This window comes from Dermacentor albipictus, chromosome 1 (assembly GCF_038994185.2).
Source record: "Dermacentor albipictus isolate Rhodes 1998 colony chromosome 1, USDA_Dalb.pri_finalv2, whole genome shotgun sequence".
Classification (NCBI taxonomy): Eukaryota; Metazoa; Arthropoda; class Arachnida; order Ixodida; family Ixodidae; genus Dermacentor; species Dermacentor albipictus.
Genome location: NC_091821.1, coordinates 394,780,495 through 394,804,317, shown reverse-complemented (window position 1 = coordinate 394,804,317; position 23,823 = coordinate 394,780,495). Strand labels below are relative to the sequence as shown.

The following is a 23,823-nucleotide window of genomic DNA, read 5'->3' as shown; positions in this document are numbered from 1 at the left end:
ATAGTAACTAGACCAAAACGGCCAGTTTCGAAATATTTGGTTATAGTTTTGAATATACAGAGCAGGTCATTTTCGAATACGTAATATTTCAGACTACGCATCCATGTTCGAAACTTCCATTATCCTCCCACCCCTAGATTTATTTTACTCTCGACGTATCTGCTTTTTTTTTTCGATAATGTCACTTAGCCCTCACTATCGTAAAATTAATTTCGTGCACCGCAAGTAAAGAAGAAACAACTCGTCAAAAGAAAGGGCCCGTCCGGGATTTGAACCCGGGACCTCTCGCACCCAAAGCGAGAATCATACCCCTAGACCAACGGGCCGATGCGAAACGTCCTCCGGAAGCGCTCTTTAAGCAAAGACCGGTTGCCGTTAGAAGGCGTAGAAATCAGGTTTCGAGAGCCTTTGCACATTTGCGCTATCACCAGGAGCAGTAAGAGGAGACACGTCTACGTATTCATTAAACGTCTTGGCTTCGCTCGCCGAAATGCACGGAGCATATAGCCTAATGTGCCATTAAATTCTGTCCGAGAGCCAGTATTGAAATTCGAACAGCGGTGCTCGTGGATTTTGCTACCATGTACGCCACTTAACGCCGGCTTGGGAAACACACGCGTACGCTGTGAGCATACGAGAGCTTTTACCCAAAGGTATATGTAATGCCATCGCTCAGGTAACCGGCAGCACCTTCCGGGGACGGCGCTGGTATTCTAAAGAGACGCACTTCACACGCGATTCTAATTCATTGCGTCCCCCGACAAAGGTGCAGTTCGTCGTACGGAGTATACCACGAGTTATTTACTGAAGTTTCGGTGGCTTTCCTCAGTGTCATATATTTGGTTGCGGTTACCGTTGGATTTCGTTCGTTAGCACTTAGTTTGTTGAGAGCTCAAACTGCTAGCAAATGTGTCGCGTTAGTGCTACACATTTGAAGCCGCTATACGGGAGACGAAAGGCCACACCACAGGCGGATATGAGCACTCTCTGATGAGCACTCGCTAGCATGCATTGCCTGCAGGAGTAAAAATAAATGAAATAAATGAAATGAGCACTCGCGAACATGAGTACTCGCTGAAACACGCCGGGGTGTTGTTTCTTGTTTTTTTTTCTTCTTCGCCATAAAAAACATTTAAAAACAGGTTCAGGAAAATAGCGTCATTGTAGTCCTTGAGATGGATTATTCGAAGCGGCGGACATCAGTCGCACGAGAATTTGAAATGCATAATCAACCAATTATTAATAATTCGCTAATTGGCCTACTGTAATTTACTAATTGTAGCCGGAGAGTTTGCAAGGCATATGGACTTGGAACGACTTGAAGGTTGCAACGGGTTTCGGGATCTGTGACGTGAAACATACGGTTAAGAATAAACTACTGCTCCCACCTTTCCTTTTTCAACAAACCGCTGTTTTATGCCTTGAAGCACAAACGTAATTGAAACGCTCCTGTATTTCGTCGCATACCTTGGAGATGAATATCTCGGAGCGGGTGTCACCCTGACAATTCTTTTCACGTGAATACGGCTCGCGAACTCACCGGCTGCAATTCGTAAATTACAATATATACGGAAAGTGAGGAATGAAGATGATCACTAATGAACTATTAGGAACATTTTTTTATCAGGTCAATTATGCATTCCGAGTTCTTGTGCAAGTAATGTCCTCCTCTTTGAATAATCCAGCTGAATGGCTTGAATTATGCATACCACAGGCGATTTCTAAAATTTTGTTTTCTGTAACAAAAGAAGAAAATAAGAACACCCGGCGGAACCAGAGACGCACATATCGGTCTTACATAAATGTGGCTTCTGGTTCCACCGGGGGCAAAACGAATTTGCCTGCAATTAAATCACACATTTTAAGACGTTGTCCGCAACTTACAAGGACCTCATTTCGTGCTAATTGAAACACCAGGAAAGCTGGTGTATAAATGTGTATAATGACTTAATTAACCACGCGTTCACATTAAACGTCGAACACACATAGGTCGTCACATGCCTCATATTTGCGCCAAATACGAACCAGGTGCCTCGCTTACTTCACCGAGGAGACTGTGGATGCAGCAATAACTCATGAAAGTATGCAGAAAACGACCTTTCGGTGATTACTTGCAATTCGCGTGATTAAGCCAGAAACGTTAAACTTTTGGCACGCATTACCCCTGTATCACGCCTAGATTTCCACCGAGCGTGAATTTTCGGTGTCCTTTGCGCTACTCTCAGGACGCTGGTAAATATTGCGGATGACGGCCGTTTAATTAACGCCTTCAAGCGCACTTGCAAAGCAACTTTTTGAATGTTTCGTAACTACCTGACACTTTCGAAACTTAGACCACACCGGAGTGCCAGAGAGAATCTTCTGCGCTTGGCACTGCAAAGCCCGCGCCGACCTCAATCATATTATTTGGCAATGCCCCAAAGCCTCACCCACCAACACCTCCCGCACTAACACACGCATCATTAGTATGGCCGAGCAGTGGGAGACATTGCTGCTCAGCTTGGACCCAGAGGAGCAGCTCTGGGCCGTCCGGATGGCCGAAGACGCCGCCAGAAAGCAAGAACTGGCCGCCGTCTGAGGAAAGGGGGGATTGGGGGTTAGTCTCCCGACCCCCGCCACCCCTTAACCCCATCAAGGACACAATAAAGTTTTATCTCTCTCTTAGACCACACCGGTCATCGATTAGATGGGCCTTATTTCCTCGATATTGTGAATCTTGTGGGACGATAACTTCTTTCGGGACGTCGGGCAAAGTTCTTCACGCATAGTTCGTAAGATACGCTTCTGCGTTGTGAGGCTCTGGAACGCTTACATAAGTAATTTTCCACAAAAGAACTGTAATTAGGCTACACAGCTTAAGGTTATTCGCGCCCCCCAATCCCCCCACAAATTGGATCCCGCGGTGGCACGTTTCCGCATTCAAAGCTATCCCGAGTGCCTCGTGATCGCACACGACATTCTTGCGTCCGCAGATGCTGACGCTTATCGCAGCGCGTTAGTCTGGTCGCGAAACCTCTCGAGCCATCCCACATGACGAAGCCTTGTACGATGAGGCGATAAACGAATGCAGCCGTATATAACTCGAAGGTTGCTTGGAGGCGCTTGAGTAGCGACGTGCGAGCGCGCGTGGATTTCATATTTCGCGTGTTTCACAGGCTTTTGTTTTCCCTTGGAAAAAGCAACCAGCCGCACTTCAACACGAAATAAATCCTTCATTCGGAGGTCATTTAACGTACCCTACAGCTTTGTAATTGACATGTTTGCGATTCCAGGAATGATTAAGAAATGGAACAATCAAAACTAATTCATTAATATTCAGCTAATTATTTAATACAAAAATAATGCGTGTGTGTGTGTGTGTGTGTGTGTGTGTGTGTGTGTGTGTGTGTGTGTGTGTGTGTGTGTGTGTGTGTGTGTGTGTGTGTGTGTGTGTGTGTGTGTGTGTGTGTGTGTGTGTGTGTGTGTGCGCGCGCGTTCTTGGTGGGCTGATATCCTTTTCTTTCGTATACGAATCGAATGCAAATAGTAACGAACCACCGAATAGTCTAGCCCAGACGCAAATATTCACAGCAGGGCTCTTTATTTCAGCACAGTTATGTGCCGCTCCTGTATTGACTATATTTATTTATTATTCATTTACAGATACAGCCAGCCCTTATATAGTGCCAAAAACACGGCATTAGACATTAGAGTCTGAACGCAAACAAACTCTACATGGTAAGATGGCTGTTGTATGGCTAGCTTACCAAAATCGCTAAATAAGTGGTTGTCGAAGAAAAAATGAAGGGTCACAAGTTGCGAAAGGGTAAAAATAACCGAAGGACTTGTCGGCTTTATATACGTACATTACATAGACACATGACTGGTTGTAGAATGAAAGATAAAACTGCTACACATCTAGGCAGCCAAGAACACTGCAAGCAAAAATCAAAAATATTCATGTACGCTTCCACCGCGTTCGAAAACAACGCTTGTATTAGCCGTTTCTTTACTGCATTGTTGCGAAACCTAGTATATTTAGTGATACTTTGTTTAGCAGATGGACAATAGTAACTGGACTTAAACAGTCAGGTATAGCAAAATTTTTGGATATATTTTCGAATACCGAGCAGTTCATTTTCGAATACGAATATTTCCCACTAAGTATTGATGTTCGAAACCTCGATTATTCTCCAACCCCTCGTTTTATTTTACTCCCGACGTATCTGCCTTTCCTTTGATAAAGGTATTTATCCCTCACTGTTGTGAAATTAATTTCATGCACCGCAAGTAAACGACAAACAACGCGTCAAAAGTAAGGGCCCGTCCGGGATTTGAACCCGGGACCTCTCGCACCCAAAGCGAGAATCATACCCCTAGACCAACGGGCCGACGCGAGATCCTCTTCGGAAGCGCTTTTTAAGTAAAAAACCGGTTGCCGTTAGAAGGCGTAGAAATCAGGTTTCGAGAGTCTTTGTGCCTTAGCGCTGTCGCCAGGAGCAGCGCGGGGAGACACGTCTACGTATTCATGAAATACCTGGGCTTCCCTCGCCGAAATGCACGGAGCGTCTAGCGTGATGTGCCATTAAATTCTACCCGAGAGCCAGTATTGAAATTCGAACAGCGGTGCTCGTGGCTGGATGGATGCAAATTATGAGCGTCCCCTTTGGAACGGGCCGGTGGGTTGCGCCACCAAGCTCTTGCTATTATACTGACCAATGTCCTACCTAGGTCAAACAATAAAAAAAGAAAAAAAAACACTATGGACTACCAAACACAAATTGTGCTTTTGTACGTCTCCGTCTTTTGTCGTTTCCCTACTTTTCTTCCACCAATCCTCCAATCGCCTCTTACTAATGCCTATTACGGACATGTTTGCTTTACCACTGCTCCCGCTGAACCCAAGGGCTTCAAGGAGGCCAGTGGTGCCTAAATCGACCGCTGGGTGTCTACCCACACATGTCTACACATTCCAATAAAACATACTCCGTCGTTTCCCTAGCTTTACCGCAGAAAGCACATGCTTCTTCATTCTTATACATCGCTTTATAGGTGCGTGTTCTAAGGCATACCGATCTCGGTTCGAAAAGTAATGAGCTTCCCTTTGAGTTATCATAAATGGTTTCTTTCCTGATTTCATTTTTTCCTCTTAAGTAGTTACTCATGGCGGGTTTCTTTTCCATTGCCGTCACCCATGAGATTATTTCAGCCGCTCTGACTTTCCGCTTGACCCTCTTTGTTGCTGTGTTGCCCACCATACAGGCCGCATACTTGCTGGTAGGCTTCCTTGTTCTTTTCCTCCACTGTGAATCAATGTTTTTCCTGTACAGATACCTGAACACCCTCCCAGCCCATTTACTTTCTTCGATATTCCTCAGCCGTTCTTCATACTCAATTTTACTGCGAGCTTCCCTCACTTCAAAACCAGTCCAATCCATATCACACTGCAAAGCTTCATTTGTAGTCTTCCCGTGAGCGCCCAATGCGAAGCGACCCACTGGCTTTGGTTCCCGTCGAGTCCTGATTGTACCCCTGATTTAAAGCAAACAACTGAATTTCCAAAAGTAAGTCCTGGAACCACTACACCTTTCCACATACCTAGGAGGACCTCGTACCTATTGTATCACCTATTGTATCCCCATAGCGCTCTGTGCTTCATTATGGCTGCATTTCTCTTCCCCTTTACTGCTATGTATTTTCCTGTGTTTCCATATATCTATTGCCTTCGTTTATCCATATACCAAGGTATTTATATTCTGTTACCCGAGGTATTTCTTAGCCCTGTATCTCCACCGTCTGTTCACTGTTTTCATTGCTGGATGGACGGACGGACGGACGTATGTATGTATGTATGTATGTATGTATGTATGTATGTATGTATGTATGTATGTATGTATGTATGTATGTATGTATGTATGTATGTATGTATGTATGTATGTATGTATGTATGTATGTATGTATGTATGTATGTATGTATGTATGTATGTATGTATGTATGTATGTATGTATGTATGTTATTGCTTTTTGCTACAACGAACGCCACCTACCGCTGGCTTGGGAAACACGTGCATACGCTGTGAGGATACGAGAGCATTTACCCAATGGTATATATGTAATGTCGTCGCTCAGGTAACCAGCAGCACCTTCCGGGGACAGCGCTGGTATTCCATAGAGACGCATTTCACACGTGATTCTATGTCATTTCGTCACCCTATAAAGGCGCAGTTCTTCGTACGGAGTATACCGCGAGTTATTTGCTTAAGTTTTGTCGGTGACTTTTCTCAGTGTCATATATTTGGTTGTTGTTACCATTGGATTTCGTTCATTCAGTCGTGCGCGAGCATTTAGTGTAATCACAGCAGGAACAGCTAGCAAATGACACATTCTATGCCGCTGCGACAGACGAAAGACCACATTACATGCAGATATGAGCACTCTCTGATGAGCACTCGCTAGCATGCACTCCCCGCAGGGCTAAAAATAAATGAAATAAATGAAATGAGTACTCGCGCACATGAGTACTCGCTGAAACACGCCGGGGTGTTCTTTCTTGTTCTTTTTTCTTTACCACACAAGATATTTAAAAATGGGTTATGGCAGATAGCGTCGTTTAGTCCTCGAGATGGATTATTCGAAGCCGCGGAAATCAGTCGCCCGAAATATGGAAATGCATAATCAACTAGTTCACGAGAATCCACTAATTGACTTCCTAATTATTTCCTTTGTGGCACATACTGCAATTTACGAATTGTAGCCGGAGAGCTTGCAAGGCATGTGCACTTGGAAGGACTTTAAGGATGGCACGGGTTTCGGGATGTGCGCCGTGAAACATACGGCAAGAATAAGCTACTGCTCCCGACTTTCTTTTTTTCAACAAACCGCTGTTTTATGCCTTGAAGCACAAACGTAATTGAAACGCCCCTGTATTTCGTCGCATACTTTGGGGATGAATACCTCGAAGCAGGTGTCACCCTGACAATTTGTTTCACGTGAATACGCCTTGTGCGCCTTGTGCACCGGCTGCAATTCGTCAATTGCAATTTCTGCTGAAAGTGAATAATTACAAAAATCACTAATTAACTATTAGGAATATCTTTATCAAGACAATTATACATTCTGAGTTCTCGTGCATCTCCGCCTCTTTGAGTAATCCAGCTGAATAACTTGAATTATTCATACCACAGGCGATTTCTAATACTTAGTTTTGTGTAAAAAAAAAAAAAAGAAGACACCCGGCGGAACCAGAGACGCACATATCGGTCCTATAACAATATGGCTTAAGCTGCCACTGGCGGCAAAACAAAGTTGCCTGCAATTAAATCGCACATTTTAATACGTTGTCCGCGAATTACATGGACCCCATTTCGTGCTAATTGAAACACCGGGAAAGCTCGCGTATAAATTGTATAATGTGTTAATTAACCACGCATTCACATTAAACGTTGCACACACATAGGACTTCGCACGCCTCATATTTCCTCCAGAAAAAAAAACGAGGTGCCTCGTTTACTTCGCCGAGGACAGTTTGGGGGCAGCAATAACGCATGAAAGTATGCAGAAAACGAGCGTTCGGTGATTACTTGCGAATCCCACGATTAAGTCAGAAGCGTTATACTTTTGGCAAACGTTACCCCTATATCATGCCCCGATTTCCACCGAACGTGAATTTGCGGTGTCACTTTCACTTCTCTCAGGACGCTGGCAAACATTGCGGATAACGGCCGTTTAATTAACTCCTTTAATCGCACTTGCAAAGGAACTATTTGAATATTTCGTAACTACCTGACGCTTTCAAAATTTCGCCCGCACCGATCATCCATTAGATGCGCCCTATTTCCTTGATATGTCAGTACTGTGGCACGTTAACTTCTTTCCGGATTTCGAGCAAAGTTCGTACACGCAAAGTGCGTAAGATACGCGCTTCTGCGTTGTGAGGTTCTGGGACTCTTGTATAAGTAATCTTCCACAAAAGAAGTGCAATTAGGCTACACAGCCTAAACATTAATCGTGTCCCCCAATCCCCACACAAATTGAATTCCGCGGTGGCACGCTTCTGTATTCAAAGCTATCCCGAGTGGCTCGCGATCGCAAACAACATTCTCGCGTCCGCAGATGCTGACACTTATCGCAACGCGTTAGTCTGGTCGCGAAACCTCTCGAGCCACACTACATGACGAAGCCTTGTACGATGCGGCGATAAACGAATGCAGCCGCATGTCTGGCATGTCTTTCAAAGGTTGCTTGGGGGCGCTTGAGTAGCGGCGCGCGAGGGAGCGTCGATGTCATGTTTCGCGGGCTTTTGTTTTTTTTTTTGTTGGAAAAAGCAGGCAGGCACACTTCCGCACGATATAAATGCTTGATTCGGAGGTTACTTAAGCTGCCCGACAACTTTGTAATTGACATGCTTGCGATTCCAGGAATGATTAAGAAATGGAACAATAAAAAATAATTAGTTAATATTCAGCTAATTAATTAAGTAATTAATCAATTATTTAATTGATTAATTAATTAATTTGTTTGTGCGTCTGTGCGTGTGTGTGTGTGTGTGTGTTCTTGGTGGGCTGATATCCTTTTCTTTCGTATACGAATCGAATGCGAATAGTAACTAACTACCGAATAGTCTAGCCCAGACGCAAATATTCACAGCTGGGCTTTTTATTTCAGCACAGTTATGTGCCGCTCCTGCATTGACTATGTAGTGCCAAAAAGACGGCTAACTATATCGGAGACAAATGCTCAGTTTTAAACACATCACCAACTTTCATTAAGAAAAGTGCGTGAATAGCTTCTCAACGACATTACAGTCAGGTTGCAAACAAACTCTGCATGATCAAATGGCTGTTGTATGGCTAGCTTACAAAAAAACGCTAAAAAAATCGTTGTCGAAGAAAAAAGAAAGCATCACAAGTTGCGGAAGGATAAAAATAACCGAAGGACTTACCTGCCTTAGATATGCACATTGCGTAGACACATGTAAAAGGGTCCACTGCGAGGAAAACCTGAATGCTTGTAGAGTAAGAGATAAAACTGCTACACAGCTAGAAGAGCCAAAAATAATAAATAAAAGAGTGGAAGCAAAAATCACAGATTTTCATGTACGCTTCCGCTGCGCGTCCGAAAACAACGCTTGTATTACCCGTTTTATTAATACATTGCTTCGAAAACTACTGTTGCGAAACCTAGTGCAGTTACCGACACTTTGTTTGGCAGATGGAGAATAATAACTAGATTTAAACGGTCCCTTGTTACGAAATATGTTGTTATAGTTTTGAATATACCGAGCTGTTCATATTCGAATGTTTCACAGTAAGTACTCACGTTCGAAACTTGGATTATTCTCCCACCCCCAGTTTTATCCTACTCTCGACGTATCTGCTTTTCGTTCGATAAAGTTACTTACCCCTCACTATAGCGAAATTTTCATGCACCGCAAGTAAACGACAAACAACGCGCCAAAAGGAAGGGCCCGTCCGGGATTTGAACCCGGGACCTCTCGCACCCAAAGCGAGAATCATACCCCTAGACCAACGGGCCGATGCGAGAGTCTCTTCGGAAGCGCTTTATAAGAGAAAACCGGTTGCCGTTCTATAGAAGGCGTCGAAATCAGGTTTCGAGAGCCTTTGCACATTTGCGCTATCGCCAGGAGCAGCGCGGGGAGAGACGTCTACGTATTTATTAAACACCTTGGCTTCGCTCGCCTAAATGTACGGAGCGTATTGCGTAATGTGCCATTAAATTCTGGCTGACAGCCAGCATTGAAATTCGTACAGCAGAGCTCGTGGCTTTTTGCTACAACGAATGCCACCTAGCGCCGGCTTGGGAAACACGTGCGTACGCGGTGAGCATACAAGAGCCTTTACGCAAAGGTATGCGTAATGTCGTTGCTCAGGTAACCAGCAGCACCTTCCGGGGACGGCGCTGGTATTCTACAGAGACTCATTTCACACCTCATTCAATGTCATTTCGTCACCCTATAAAGGCGCAATTCTTCGCACGGAATACCCGCGTGTTATTTGGCTAAGTTTCGTCGGTGGCTTTTCTCAGTGCCATATATTTGGTTGTTGTTACCGTTGGATTTCGTTCGTTCAGTCGTGTGCGAGCACTTAGTGTGATGACAGCACACACTGCTAGCAAATGACACATTTGATGCCGCTACGGGAGACGAAAGGCCACACCACATGCGGATATGAGCACTCTCTGATGAGCACTCGCTAGCATGCACTCCCCGCAGGGCTAAAAATAAATGAAATAAATGAAATGAGCACTCGCTGACATGAGCACTCGCTGAAACACGGGATGTTCTTTCTTTGTTTTTTTTTTCTTTTTACCATACAAAACATGTAAAAATAGGTTCTGGAAAATAGCATCATTGTAGTTCTTCAGATGGATTATTCGAAGCGGCGGACATCAGTCACACGTGAAATGGAAATGCATAACCAAATTATTCACAAGAATCCACTAATTGACTTATTAATTACATTATGGCACATATTGCAATTTACGAATTGTAGCCGGTGAGCTTACAGGGCATGTGCACTTGGGGACTTCAAGGATGGCACGGGTTTTGAGATCTGCGCCGTAAAACATACGGCAAGAACGAACTACTGCTCCCGACTTTCTTTTTTTCAACAAACCGCTGTTTTATGCATTGAAGCAGAAAGGCAAGTGTAACTAAACTGCATTTCGTCGCATACTTTGGGAATTCATATATCGAAGTGGGTGCACGTGTCACCCTGACAATTCGTTTCACATGAATACGCCTTGCGCACTCACCGGCTGCAATTTGTCAATTGCAATTGCTGCTGAAAGTGAATAATTAGAAAAAACTAATTGACTAATAAACATGTTCTTATCAAGTCAATTATACATTTGGAGTCCTCGTACATGTCCGCCTCTTCAAGTAATCCAGCTGAATGATGTGAATTATTCATACCAAAGGCGATTTCTAAAAATTTGTTTTCTGTGAAAAAAGAAAAGATACGCCAGGCGGTACCAGAAAGGCAGATATCGGTACTATATAAATGTGGCTTCGGATCCCATTGGCGGCTAAATAATAGTGCCTGCAATTAAATCGCGCATTTTAAAACGTTGTCCGCAAATTACGTGCATCCCATTTTGTGCTAATTGAAACACCAGGAAAACTCGCGTATAAATTGTATAATGTCCTAATTAACCACGCGTTAAACGTAGCACACGTGGTGTGTGTGTGTGCGTGTGTGTTTGTGTGTGTGTGCGTGTGTGTGTGTGTTGTGTGCGTGCGTGTGTGTGTGTGTGTGTGTGTGTGTGTGTGTGTGTTTGTGTGTGTGTGTGTGTGTGTGTGTGTGTGTGTGTGTATGTGTGTGTGTGTGACGAATAGCCTAGCCCAGACACAAATATTCACAGCAGGGCTCTTTATTTCAGAACAGTTAGGTGCGGCTCCTGCATTGAGTATATAGTGCCAAAAAGACGGCTAATTATCGGGGAGAAATGGTCAATGTTAAACATAACATCACCAACTTTCATTAGGAAAAATGCGTGGATAGCTTCTCAACGACATTAGAGTTGGTTTGCAAACAAGCTCTACATGATAAAATGGCTGTAGAATGGCTAGTTTATACCAAAAACGCTAAATAAGTGGTTGCCGAAGAAGAAAAAAAAAGATCACGAGTTGCGGAAGGATAAATATAACCGAAGGACTTGTCTGCCTTAGATAGGTACATTTCGTAGACACATGTAAAATGGTCCATTGCGAGGAAAACGTGACTACTTGTAGAGTAAAAGATAAAACTGCTACACAGCTAGAACAGCCAAAAACACTAAATAACAGAGTGCAAGCAAAAATCACAGATTTTCATGTCGAGTGCTGGGCGCACGGCAAGCTACCCCGACAATGGAAAGAAGCAAATATCACACTGATACCGAAACCCGGAAAGAAATTACAGCTGGAAAACCTGCGCCCCATCTCCCTCACGTCCTGCGTGGGCAAGTTAATGGAGCACGCGTTTCTCAATAGACTCACGGATTACCTCGAGGACAACGACTTATTTCCACACACCATGATTGGGTTCAGAAGACATCTCTCCACGCAAGACGCCCTTCTGCAACTAAAACACCAAATCATAGACAATCCGGGGCGTTCGACGAGAGCCATCCTCGGGCTGGACCTGAAGAGGGCCTTCGATAACGTTCGCCACGATGCCATATTGCGACAAATAGACAATCTAAATCTCGGCCTGCGCACGTACAACTACGTCCGAGACTTCCTCACGGGAAGAACCGCTCGCATGCGAGTGGGGCAACTACAGTCAGAGCAAATCAACATCGGCAGCTCGGGCACCCCGCAAGGCTCGGTGATCTCGCCAATGCTCTTCAACCTCGTCCTGCTGGGGTTGCCCGACCGACTGTTTCAAATCGAAGGACTGCATCACACGCTATACGCGGATGATATTACGATCTGGACGACAACGGGCAGCGACGGAGCGATCGAGCAACGTTTACAACAGGCCATCCAATGCGTAGAAAACTACCTCGTGGGCACGGGACTCGCCTGCTCGGCCGAAAAATCCGAACTGCTGCTGTATAGACCAGTCAGAAAGGGGCGCCCACCTAAATGCTACACCCCCCAGGAAAAGCAAAAGATCCAATTAACGGCATCAAATGGCCTACCCATCCCGAGAGTAGAGAAAATCCGGGTACTAGGAATGATGATAGAGCATAAGGGTGGCAATGGCGAAGCACTTCGCAAGATAACGGCAAAGGCCACCAGCACGATGCAGCTCATTCGACGCATCACCAACAAACACGCGGGCATGCGCGAAGGCAGCGTCATCCGACTCATCCAAGCCTTCGTCATTTCCCAGATAAGGTACACGGCAGCGTTTCACAACTGGACGGTTGCGGAAAAAAACAAGCTCAACGCGCTCATACGCAAGGCGTACAAATGTGCGTTGGGACTTGCGCCTGGAGTCAGCACCACCAAGCTCTTAGAACTAGGCCTACACAATACGCTCGAAGAACTCGTGGAGGCGCAACAAGTGTCCCAACTTGAACGCCTATCGAAGACCCGCCCGGGCAGACACGTGCTTGAAAATCTGGGCATCACATACCACTCGCAACATGGCGTCAAAGCAGACATTCCAAGACCCATACGCGAACAACTATACGTACCCCCATTGCCTCGCAACATGCACCCCCAACACCACACGGGGAGGCGTAAAGCCAGGGCACAACAAATGAACAAAAGTTACTCTAACGACAAGGATGCGGTCTTCACCGACGCAGCCCGCTATCGAGATAGGAAGAGTTTCGTGGAGGCAGTTACTAGCCACCGAGGCAACCACCTCACGAGCGTCACCGTGAACACGGCACATGCCGAAGCGGCAGAGGAAGCGGCCATAGCACTGGCCCTCACACAAACCAAAGCTACATACGTGATCTGTGACTCGCAAACGGCAATTCGCAATTTTGCAAATGGGCGCATCTCGCAAGAGGCGTATCAGATACTCCAGCGGCATCCCATACACCAGGGAGAGGCCGACGTTGATACCCGAAGGCATTTGCTGTGGATCCCGGCACACACTGGAATGAGCACCCCCAACGAAGCGGCTCACGGCGTTGCTCGAGGCCTGACTCACCGAGCAGCATCGGAGGAAGAGCCCCCGCGGGGTACTGCAAACGTCTGGGCATGGGAGGATCGTATGACCACTTTTCACGACATCACGGCACACTACCAATTACAAAGACGCATATACCCATTCCCTCACGCTATGTTAGACAGGACGCAAGCAGTACACTTCAGACAATTACAAACAGACTCTTACAGAAACCCCAGACTCATGCACGCCATGTATCCAGACATGTACACTACAAACAGATGCACATCGTGTGGCGAGGTTGCCACACTAAATCACATGCTATGGGAGTGTCGGGACCTAACAAACAAGTCGGGCAGTGCCGACCCCTCCGTCTCTTCCACCGCCAGCCTCCAGTCACGCTGGATGACCGCACTGCTCAGCTCTGACCTGACAGCACAACTCTGGGCCGTCCAGCGAGCCGAGGAAGCCGCTTCGAGACAAGGTCTCGGAACCGCGTCCGCGGCGGGTGCCCAGACCCACTAAAAGACGCCGGACTCAAATCTTGCTGATTTGAAATTAAAGTTTACGCTCTCTCTCTCATGTCGGCTTCCGCCGCGATCGAAAACAACGCTTATATTACCTTTTTATTACTGCATAGCTTCGAAAAATTTTTGCCAAACCTAATATAATCAGTGGTACTTTGTTTACCATATGAATAACAGTAACTAGACTTAAACGGTCTGCTGTTGCGAAATATTTGTTTGTAGTTTTGAATGTACCGAGCTGTTCATTTTCGAATATTTCACACTAAGTACTCATGTTCGAAACTTGGATTATTCTCCCACCCCTAGTTTTATCTTACTCTCGACGTATCTGCTTTTCGTTCGATAAAGTTATTTAGCCCTCACTATAGTGAAATTTTCATGCACCGCAAGTAAACAACAAACAACGCGTCAAAAGAAGGGGCCCGTCCGGGATTTGAACCCGGGACCTCTCGCACCCAAAGCGAGAATCATACCCCTAGACCAACGAGCCGATGCGAGATTTTCTTCGGAAGCGCTTTTTAAGGAAAAACCGGTTGCCGTTATATAGAAGGCGTCGAAATCAGGTTTCCAGAGCCTTTGCACATTTGCGCTATCGCCAGGAGCAATGCGGGGAGACACGTCTACGTATTCATTAAACACCTTGGCTTCGCTCGCCGAAATGTACGGAGCGTATTGCGTAATGTGCCATTAAATTCTGGCTGACAGCCAGAATTTAAATTCGAACATCGAAGCTCGTGGCTGGATGGATGGATGGATGTTATGAGCGTCCGCTTTGGAACGGGGTGGTAGGTTGCACCCCCAAGCCCTTGCTATTATGCTGACTAATGTCCTACCTACGTTAAAGAAGAAATTGAAATGACTAGCCGACGTACAACCTTCGGAGATAAAGCTTTTAAACGAAAGACAGACCGATCAACTGAATATAGACAGACCGGCCTGCAAAAGTTATACGCTAGACACGGCTCTCATTTTTTTATTCTTCCTTTGATCTGGCAGCTGTGTGTCCACAGATGCTGCCAGGCGTTTTCCTTTTTGAGTCACAGAGCTTTGGCAAACAGCTTCTTGTTTTCGTGAGTTAGGTGTTCGTTAGCATAAATTTGGATATTCTGTAAACCATAAAATCCGAGGCCCCTGGTGCCCACGCGTGCTTTTCCTTGCTTCTTAGCACGAGAATGGAACATAGCGAGGATTTTTGTTGTTGTTGTCGATGTTGTTGTTGTCGTTGTCGTCGTCGTCGTCGTCGTTGTTGTTGTTGTTGTTGTTGTTGTTGTTGTTGTTGTTGTTGTTGTTGTTGTTGTTGTTGTTCGGGCCTGCCTTAGTCCGTGCGCCGTGCACGATCTCAATGTCATTGTCGAGGACGGGGTAGTTTATCTCTGCACCCAGAGTTACGACAATTGCTACACAATCCTCACCCTGGCTGCAAGGAATAATCTCGAGCTCGACATCATTCTGCCTGGAATACTGCTCCAGTTCTCCGACTCGTTTCGTCAGTATTTCATTTCCAGGCTTGAGTTCCTCGTTGGCGGTCTTAAGACAAGTATTATCTTCCCTAAGGCCTTCCCCTAAAGATGTGGGCAGCCGCACAGTTGAGGAGAGGGCCTCAACTTCTACCCTTTAACTCGTCGACGACAGTATCAGTAGAGCCAAAATTTGTCAGTACATTTCTCAACGAGTTTGTTTACTATTTGTTCCATCGATTTTTCTGACCAAGCTTCCAGCTGCTCAACTCCTTTTGCTACTTCGGCGTACGACGGCGCGACAAACCGATGGTCGAAATGAATAATAGGTGAATTAACAAAAATACATCAATAAAGTTTTTAACTACTTACCCCACGGAACATATTACAATTTACAAATTGTAGCCGGGGAGTTCGGAAGGCGGATACTAATTCCCGTGTGACACAAGTTTCGAGATACTAATTCCCGAAATTCGCGAAGAAATACATTGGCGGTCCAGTTACCTTTGCGCTTCAATGTTTAAAACGGCGTTTTGGGAAAGAAGTAAGCGGAGCGACAGTACACTTTTACGGCTATTTTGATGACGCATATGTCGAAAATGGTGTAATCGACATAATTATTTTTAAGTAGATATACCTTACAGTCTCATCGGCTACAATTTGTCACTTGCAATATGCGCATTAAAGTAATTAGATCAAAAGATAATTAGTAAGGTTTTGTTAATTAGTCGATTATACATTTCGATTTATCGTGCAAGTAATATCCGCCTCAGAGTGAAAAGCAGTTCGAGGATTAGAATTGCGCTGACTGCGACATGCGATTTTTTGAAAAAAAATGCTTAAAGGCTTCGTAGAGACACCCAGTGTATAGAAGGCTGATCGTAGTATGTCCATGCTAACCTGAAGACGCATGGCAGTACTTCATACGGGGTGAAGTCCCCAAGGCTGCATCCGCCAGCCGGACTGAAAAACGCGCTCGTTCGCTGCCTGCTCCAGCCCGGCCGTGGAAGTCAACGCTAGCTGCGCAATTGCGGGACAGGTGGCGCCACCAACCTGAACGAATCTATGGGCCCTGTAAAGCGTGCTCTGCCTCGGTAAGTGTTTGCCCTGCGGTGAAGTTAGAACGTTGTTTCAATGGCAACGTAAACAGATTGGCATTTAAAATCACGTTAAACTTAGCGTTCAAAGAGTTTTCGAGGAAGCGATCATTCCATAAGTATTGTATGATTCGGATGACGGCACGAGCTCCAATTTTGTTGTGGGAAAATCGGGCGCACAGAAAACTTCCACGAGGTTGCCTTATGACCGTTAATCTACTTTGCCTCAATAATTTCTTGCATTGAAGCAAAGTTTATAACGAAGTGGGGACTGCAATATATTTTGTAATAAATTGCCAACTTGGCCTTTCAGCGGCGCACGCTTTCTTGCCTACGTACGTTATATCTGACAGGAAGGAATGCTCTAAAATAAAACAACCCAGTAACCTCACCTAAATGTCATGGCATTTCAGCTATGTAGAGTCCGCCGCATTTTGGGAATCGGGTACTGTACACAATGATAAATCAAGTATTGTACTTTGGTAAGGGGCCCATTGGATTAGCTATCAAAGGTTCTGCATGACACTCATTCCAACACACCCTAGTAATCAAATGGCAACATTCATTTTAAGCTATATCGAGACCTCGGGCAACATTACTTTTCGTGACATTAGCTCCCGGCGCTCTGCTATGCCTCAATAACGTCTTGCAATGTGTTGAAGTTAAAGCGCTTTAAAAAATATAGGGGTGTGCGAAATTCGAAATTTCGGATATGAATCGGATAGTCCCTGCTATTCGATTTGTTTTCTACTTTAGAATTCGCTACACGAAGCTATCGAATATTCGTTTCCTTCGAATATTCGACAATTTCATATCGAACATTGAATAGCAGAGACAATCAGATTCGTATTCAAAATTTCGAATTTCGCACGCCCCTACATTTCTTACTCGATAATTCGCTACACAAAGTAGTCGAATATTTGTTACTTTCTAATTCTAATATATAATGGATAGAAAACTAATTGCGGTCTTGAGGAAATCAAAATGATGAATGCGAGGAGTGTTTCGAACGATTCCACTGCAGGACAGGCAGGAAAGCTAAGATTGCAGGGGCACCACTTCCTGAGCAACCGCACAAGGCAAGTAACTTCTGCTCCATAATTTTCATTCGTCAAATAAGAATGACTCGCTTTTAGGAAGCCTATATAAGAATTTGTGGCGATTTAATATTTCGCCAGTCTCACGTAGCGTGCTTGCACCATTTATAAAAACAATGCGTGTCGCTGTAGTATGCCCTTCTCTTCAGCGATCACAACACTCTGCACGCATCTAGTAATTAACATGCTGTTTCCTTGCTTTATTACTGTCGTCGTGATCCTCATAATTGAATGCACTTGTTTACCATTCACAAGATCCCCAGTTATTTGCACGTTTAACCGTGTACGGTATTGCATGCGTTCGGTCAATGTACAGCTCGCACCATTAACTGAGCAAAGTGTATCTGCGATCCACCGGCTTCCCTCTAGCTCAGATAAGATTCCTGGAATCCTCGTCCGCTTCTCGAATCAATCGACTAAGGATCAATGGCTCGGTAAACGTAAGGCTTTGCCAACTGTTGAGAACGGCGCGTACATGATGGAAAACCTAACTACGCAAAACAGGGCCCTACTGAAGTTGGCTAAAGCATGGGCGCATGAGCACGATTTCTGCTATGCATGGCACCGAAGTGGCAAAGTTTTCGTTCGAAAAGAAGAGGGCGATCGCGCGCACTTGATAAAATGCCCCAGTGACCTTGCCAAACTAGTTTCCTGAATTCCTGGTGACTGTGTTTGTATACGTCAACCATGTCTTGTGCTGATTGGGTGTGCCCTTCTGACTTGTTTAACTACTTTGGGCCTACACACAGAAATGGCGTTAAATGCATCCATTTGAATTGTCAGTCTGCTTGCAATAAACATGATGAGCTCGACGCATTTCTTGGCAGTCTAAGCGTCTCTTTCGATTTTATCATGCTGTCAAAAACGTGTTACCACCAAAACTCGGCAGTTTGGCACCCTCCGAACTACAGATGCTTCACGCAGTCAAGGACGATTACACGTGGCGGTGGAGTTAGCATTATGGTTCGAAACCAATTGGTAGTGCAGCGTATAGAAGATTTCTGTACTGTGACCAAAGATTATGAGGTCCTTTCAGTTATATGCTCAAACTTATTGGTTACTGTATGGTATAGGCCGCCTGATGGTAACACTGAGCGTTTCTTTCTCTTCCTTGAAAACTTCATTACTTATATCTCTAATAATCACTATGAAGTTATTTGGGGTGGCGACCTTAATATTGACCTACTTGCATTAACCCCTTTGTGTCGTGATTTTAAGCTCTTGCTACATTCCTACGGTTTTTCAAATGTTATCTCGGTGCCGACAAGAGTGACCGGCCACACAGCCACCTGTATTGATTTATTTATTACTAATTTCTCTGAGTGCAATACCAAAGCTGGTGTCTGTTATTCTGTTCTGAGTGATCACATGCCAGTTGTTTTCAGTGTAAACTGTAAAATTAAAAGATGTTCCCCATGCGAAAATTTTCCACTCGGCTAATTACACTCTTGCGAATGCAGAAGTTTCGTGATGAACTGCGACATACTGACTGGAGTTCGATTTTAAAAAATGTGCTAACTTCGCGTATGAAACTTTCTTGGGCATTTTCCGTGTGCTTTACGATCAGCATTTTCCGACTCGTACTAGAACAAAGCGCTCCCCAAAGATAAGAAAACCGTGGATCACGGCAGAACTATTCCAAGAAATAAAAGAAAAGAATAGTCTATATAACAAGTTCATCGTGTCCCGTGACATGGCAGATCTAGCCATGTTTAAGAGATACCGTAATAAACTTCATAAGCAGCTGCGGCTGGCTAAGATTCGCTATAATAACAAGTATTTCGAATCCTGTTCGAGCGATAGTTGGAAAATATGGAAGAAGGTCAATTCGCTACTCGGTCGTTCACATGATGCCCTATTCCCTGTTATTATTAAGAAAGACGGGGTTGACGTTAGCCCCGAAATGTTACCTGATGTTTTTAATGATTATTTCACAAACATTAGCACGTTGCCCACAAATAGCAGTGCCTGCCGTTATATTAAAGCCGCGCCTCATGACACCGTTTTTCTCCGGCCAACTGATGAAGGTGAACTTATCTGTATTTTTTGCAATTTAAAAGACAGTAGCACGTGTGATATAGATAACTTGCAGATGAAACCTGTTAAATATGTTATCGATGTAATTGCCCCAGTGCTAACGCATATTTATAACCTTTCACTCGCTAGTGGTGTCTTCCCACGTAAAATGCAAGCTGCAAAAGTGTTAGCTATATTCAAGAAAGGTGATAAATCAGCTATGTCCAACTACAGACCAATCTCTATACTCCAGATCTTTTCGAAAGCTTTAGAAAAAATAATTTTTATCCGTGTATCTAACTTCCTTGAAACTAAAGACCTCCTCACTGACTCGCAATATGCCTTTCGCAAACACAGATCGACTCAGCTTGCGCTTCTTCAGCAGAAAGAATACATCTTACAAAATTTTGAGGACCGCCAGCTTACTTTGGGGGTATTTATTGACTTTAGTAAGGCATTCGACTCCATCAGTCATGAACTATAATTAAATAAACTTACCTACTATGGTATCCGCGGTGTCGCCTTAAAATTATTTCGGTCATACTTGCAGCATAGATGCCAATATGTGTTCATTAACAACAAATCGTCCAAAATTTCTTCTGTTACGGCAGGTGTACCCCAGGGCAGTATCCTTGGGCCTCTTCTGTTTAATCTTTACGCCAATGATCTCGTTAATATTGATCCCGATGCCAAATTCATAATCTATGCCGACGACACTACTGTCCTGTTTTCGTCCAATGATGCTTCGGAGCTAGTGTCAGTGGCTAACTCTTGTTTGGAAAAAATGTGTTTATGGTCTCTAGAAAATGGTCTCAAGATCAACGCTGAAAAAACATGTGGATGTGATAACTTTATTTGGAATCCGGCGATTGGGAGGCCCGGGCCTGGGGCCGCCTAGATGGCCACTGGGAGCTGCTGCTCCCGTGCGGCTTCCTTGGCTCGCTGGACGGCCCAAAGTTGGTCTTGGAGTTCTGAGCTGAGCAGCACGGCCGACCACCGCGCCCGTAGATTTTCTGGGGAGACTGCCATTTTATTTTGGTATATTTCACATCCCCACAACATGTGTTGAAGGGTGGCTCTAACAGACTTGCATAGCTTGCACATATCGCTCTCGTATATATCGGGCTAGAAAGTTTTTAGTTGCGCGGGACTCGTATAAGTTTCTGTTTGTAGTCGCCTCCAAGTAACGGACTCAGCTCTGTTCAGTTTAGTGTGAGGCGGTGGTAATACTCGCCTCCGATTTTGATAGAATTTGGTAATATCACTAAATCTTGTTAATATATCTTTTTCTCTCCAGATTTCCTCCTCCGCGTTCTCCTGACCGATGGAAGTCACTCTTTGCTCAGCTCGGCGAGTAAGACCTCGAGCTTCGCGGTGTGCTACCTCGTTGAGGTTGACTGCGGGAATGTCTGGAGTTGTATGCGCTGGGAACCAGAGCAATTGCCTGCCGTTCTTCTCTGCATCGGAGAACTTTGCTTCATTGACTCTGATGATGTGCCATGCCTCAGGAGAGATCCTACCTTTTGCATAATTTCTAATGGCCGCTTGAGAATCGCTTATGATGTACTGAGCATTCGTGGAGACCAATGAAAAAACAAAGGCAGTTTTATTTCAACCGAAGAATAAGAATATCTGTCTTTATAGGGACGTGGTGTTAGGGTCTTCTAAAATTGAACTCGTACCTTCTGTGAAAACACTCGGGGTCTTTTTGATGAAAATATGAGCTGGAGTGATCACATTGATTTTCTTGCAGTCAAACTCCCCCAAATTACTGGACGCGTCTTCTCTATTCGCTACATGCCTCGGAAGATTAAAATGTTATTTATAATGCTTTGTTTGCGAGCCACCTTCATTATTGCTGCCCTATCTGGGGCACCACATCTGTTACAAATATTAACAATTTGCTTGTAATACAAAAGAAAATTGTTCGCGTAGTTAGTGATATGCCCTTTGACTCCCCATCTGAGCCCCTATTTAAAAAACTTCGGGTACTTAAAGCCAGTGATATGTTTTAACTACCGCCTTGCTCTTGGATACCTAAAAGAAACCAAACAGAACTTAAGCCTTGTTTCATCTCTGGCAAGATTAAAACACAACATCCCATGTTATAACACCAGGTCCCCGGAATACTGGCATGTGCGTCATGTGCGTTCAACCTATGGTAACCAAATGACTTGTTACACTCTCCCCACTCTGCTGAATAATCTCAGATCTGCGTCCATCGATGTACGAAATTGTTCTGGCAGAGACCTGTATAATTTCTATTGCCCCATGAATTAATTGGGTTTAACCATGTACCTAATGTTTTTCTTAAGAGTTTTGTGTATCTATATATCTATATTGTTTGTTTTTCCCGAGCTGTTTCATGTGTGAAGCAAATTGTTTAAGTGAGATCTATGTACTACATGCCATTACTCTTTCCTTTCTCCATTTTCGTTGTTCCTCTTTTCCTTTCATTTTCTTCTTTTTTTTTCTCGCTCCTTGCTGTCTGCTGCCTTTTGAACCTTCTGGTTATTAGGACCAGTCAAGTTGCTTCTGTAGCAACTTTTTTCCTAATGCCTTGGCACTTTGTACCACTTGTTTTTATGAATAATAATAATAATAATAATAATAATAATAATAATAATAATAATAATAATAATAATAATAATAATAATAATAATAATAATAATAATAATAATAATAGTTTATTATTATTATTATTATTATTATTATTATTATTATTATTATTATTATTATTATTATTATTATTATTATTATTATTATTATTATTATTATTATTATTATTATTATTATTATTATTGCAATGCTGCGGACTTCAGGTCCAAGCAGGGGGGTCCATACATATACAAAAGAAACAGCAACGAAAAAAGCAACAATAACACAGGCTCAGAAAGGTTATTTCACTGTTCGACCACTTGCTTTCATAAGGCAGTTTCATTCACTAATGGTTCTCGGGAAATAAGAAAATTTATATAGGTCTGTGCGAGTAAAATTTGGGGCTAGGGCGTTTTTATTGTGGTGTAGGATGGGCCTACTAGTTAAGGGTGACAAATGTGTTGGTGCATCTAGCGCGAGTTTGTTTTCCAAGAGTTGGGAAAGAAATTCTAATATATATGTTTGCCTTCGTGCCTGTAATAGGGGAATGCCATTTGCTTGCATTAAATCAGAAGGTGAATGTAATGCTGAAAATTTATTAAAAGTAAACCTTACGACCTTTCTCTGAATACGTTCAAGACAACCAATGTTGCGCTTGGTATGAAGATCCCATATAATGCACGGATATTCCAGTCTTGGCCACACAAGTGTAGCAGAGCAGCCTAACATTAGTGGGAGCAGTTTTAGGTTTATGTTTAAGGACACAAAGCTTGCGGAAGGCGGATGAACAAACATCATCAATATGAAGATTCCAAGACTGATTTGAAGTTAGTGTTACTCCGAGATATTTATAGCAATTTACTTCTTTTAATGGCGAAGATCCTAATATGTAGGTATATGACAGCGGATTTTTTTGGCGAGTTACTGGAAGGGAGACACATTTGCTCGTGTTAAGGGTTATTCCCCATTTTATACACCATTCATGCATATTGCCCAGACTAGTGTTGAGATCGTTGTAATCGTTAGTGGAACTAATTTCTTTAAAAAAAACAATCACCAGCAAACAATATTATTTCTACACCAGGGCGAACAACGTCAACAATATCATTAATACACAATATAACAGGAAAGGGTCTCACAAGCTGCCCTGGGGTACACCGGATGTGACCGGAAGACAGCCCGAGTGTTGACCCGCTACATCAACGTATTGTTTGCGATTACTCAAGTAGGCTGAAATCCACTCAACAAGTATTTGTGGAATGCCTATTGTTTCAAGTTTCAAAGTGAGTTTACTATGGGAAACTTTATAGATGGCTTTGCAAAAATCTAAGGAAAGCATGTCTATCCTACCGTGTCTATCGAGGGTCAATGCCAGAGAATGAAATAATGTGACGAGTTGAGCTACGGTTGATAGTCCTTTCCGAAATCCATGCCGATATTTGGTCAATGTGCAGCGTTCGTAGAGGAAGTTTGTTATACTA

At 43.9% G+C, this 23,823-nt stretch overlaps 4 non-coding genes across 4 annotated transcripts; all 4 read right to left on the bottom strand.

Moving 5' to 3' along the window:
- Positions 1–254: 254 nt before the first annotated feature.
- On the bottom strand, positions 255–326 carry TRNAP-UGG (transfer RNA proline (anticodon UGG)). Its single transcript has one exon. It is a non-coding gene; the product is annotated as a tRNA-Pro (tRNA).
- Positions 327–4,298: 3,972 nt separating this feature from the next.
- Positions 4,299–4,370, bottom strand: TRNAP-UGG (transfer RNA proline (anticodon UGG)). The gene has a single exon. It is a non-coding gene; the product is annotated as a tRNA-Pro (tRNA).
- A 5,071-nt stretch (positions 4,371–9,441) lies between these two features.
- TRNAP-UGG (transfer RNA proline (anticodon UGG)) lies at positions 9,442–9,513 on the bottom strand. Its single transcript has one exon. It is a non-coding gene; the product is annotated as a tRNA-Pro (tRNA).
- Positions 9,514–14,495: 4,982 nt separating this feature from the next.
- Positions 14,496–14,567, bottom strand: TRNAP-UGG (transfer RNA proline (anticodon UGG)). The gene has a single exon. It is a non-coding gene; the product is annotated as a tRNA-Pro (tRNA).
- Positions 14,568–23,823: the final 9,256 nt, after the last annotated feature.